Source organism: Propithecus coquereli, unplaced genomic scaffold (assembly GCF_000956105.1).
Source record: "Propithecus coquereli isolate 6110/MARCELLA unplaced genomic scaffold, Pcoq_1.0 Scaffold114, whole genome shotgun sequence".
Lineage (NCBI taxonomy): Eukaryota > Metazoa > Chordata > Mammalia > Primates > Indriidae > Propithecus > Propithecus coquereli.
In genome coordinates, this window is record NW_012135414.1 from 3,468,396 (window position 1) to 3,471,130 (window position 2,735).

The window sequence follows — 2,735 nt, forward strand, 5'->3', positions numbered from 1 at the left end:
TGTTCATTTTTTAAAAATGAATTTAGGGATGAAATGACATATCTGGGATTTACTTTTTAAAATATTTCAGTAAAGGAAAGAAAGGATAGAAGCAAGTATGACAGATTTTGATGATTGAAAAAATCTAGGAGTAGGTAACATGGGGGGTTTGGTACAATTTTATTTACTTTTGTGATGTTGAAATTTTTTATAATAAAAATATTAATAACTGCTGTAGGTAGATCACTGCCAGTTTTGTACCAGGCACTTAGAAGGTGCTTTACAGAATCTGTTTGCAGCAAACCTATAATCAATACACTTGTAGAATACTTTAACATATCTAACTTTACCTGTAGAAATTATTATTACATTTTTTTGTTTGTTTTTTTGTTTTCGAGACAGAGTCTCCCTCTGTGGCCCTGAATAGAGAGCTGTGGTGTCAGCAGCAGCCTCATACTCCTGGGCTCACGTGATCCTCTTGCCTCAGCCTCCCACGTACTGGGACTATAGGCATGTGCCACCATGCCCAGCTAATTTTTTCTATTTTTAGCTGCCCAGTTAATTTTTTCTATTTTTAGTAGAGATGAGGTCTCACTCTTGCTCAGGCTGGTCTTGGACTCCCGACCTCAAGCTATCCTCCTGCCTCGGCTTCCCAGAGTGCTAGGATTGCAGGTGTGAGCCACCGCACCTGGCCTTATTCCAGTTTTAAACATGAAGAAGCTGAGACTCATAGATGTTAAATAATTTGACCATGTATCACATCTGGTTCTTAGCAGAGCCTGAGTGAATCCTGGATTTTTTTGCCTCCTAATCTAATAATCTTCTGCCATACTAGTTACTACTAAACAAATACTTTGGTGATCTACTGACAGATATTTAAAATAAAAATCTTATTTAACCTCTTAAAATAGAAAAAAAGAAACCATGTGGATATTTTTCTCTCTGTTCCATCCCATCTCCCTCCCTACGAAATAAGAATGTGTATAGCGGCAGTGGTAGTTTTAAGGGTTTGTGTTTATTGAATGTCTATAATGTGTTACACTGATGCTTTAGTGTCAGTTCCACTGTCATGGATATTTAATTATAGCTAACCTATTTCTAAGAAGGAGGGAGAGGTGTCTTACAATAAAATACAGAGCTACAAAGAAACCAGCGAATAAAAATAAAAGCACACGGCCGGGCGCAGTGGCTCATGCCTGTAATCCTAGCACTCTGGGAGGCCGAGGAGGGCGGATTGTTTGAGCTCAGGAGTTCGAGACCAGCCTGAGCAAGAACGAGACCCTGTCTCTACTAAAAATAGAAAGAAATTAATCGAACAACTAAAAATATATAGAAAAAAAAAATTAGCTGGGCATGGTGGCGCATGCCAGTAGTCCCAGCTACTCGGGAGGCTGAGGCAGAAGGATTGCTTGAGCCCAGGAGTGTGCGCTTGCTGTGAGCTAGGCTGACGCTACAGCACTCACTCTAGCCCGGGCAAAAAGAGTGAGACTCTGTCTCAAAAATAAATAAATAAATGAATGAATGAATGCACACATTTGAATAATGCAGGATATGGGTAGGTGTATGGAGAAGGGTCATTATTCTGGTAAGCCTGTCTAGACAGATCTAGTACAAAAACCCTGGGGTACAGTAAAATAAAGTTCATTTCAGTAAATTTTGGCAACTTGAATTCAAACATACTTAAATAACTTTGTGGAAAGAGAAAAATTATTTTAATTTAGTTCCTCCCTCCTCTTCTTTCCCAAGGGAGATCTGTTGCTACAATTTATAACTGGAGTTATGTACATGGTTCATTATTTATGTATTTACCTGGTTAACAAACCACCAGCCTTCGACTTGTTTGTTCTCCTTCCTAATTATCTAATCAGGCTTCTAGATGTCGAAGAAAGTACTCTTAAAATGATCCTTTGCTTCCATGCTCCTCTAACCACTAAAAAATAAACCAAATAATACAATTTGGATAAAACATTAAGATTTTAAGAATACAGTAGTCCCCCACTTATCCAAAGGGGATACGTTCTAAGACCTCCAGTGGAACAGGGGATGCCTGAAACCTTAGATAGTACTGAACCGTATATAGGTTACGTTTTTTTCTTAAGAACTTTCGCCTTTTCCCTTAAAGGAAACACTTAATGTTTCTCTTTGGCATATCCAAATTGTCAACATCACTACTCTTGTGTTTTGGGGCTGTTATTAAGTAAAATAAGGGTTACTTGAACACAGCACTGTGATACCACACGGTCAATCTGATAACCAAAACAGCTACTAAGTGGCTAACGAGTGGGTGGTATCTACAGGCTGGACAACCAGATGATTCATGTCCCTCCTGGAGATAGAACAGAACTGTGTGAGATTTTATCACACTACTCAGAATAGTATACAATTTAAAAGTTATGAAGTGTTCCTTTCTGGAATTTTCCATTTAATACTTTGGACTGTGGTTGATTAGGGGTAACTAAAACCTCAGAAAGCAAAACCATGGATGATAAGGGGGGACTACTGTAATTTACATTGAAATTGTCAATCTAAAATGAAAACCACTCTGGAAGGCCAAGGCAGGAGGATTGCTTGAGGCCAAGAAGTCGAGACCAGCCAGAGCAACACACTAAGACCCCCATCTCTACAAAAAGATTTTTTTTAGATTAACCAGATGCAATGGCATGCACCTATAGACTCAGCTACTTGGGAGCCTGAGGTTGGAGGTTTGCTTGAGCCCAGGAGTTCGAGGCTGCATTGAGCTATGATCACTCCACTGT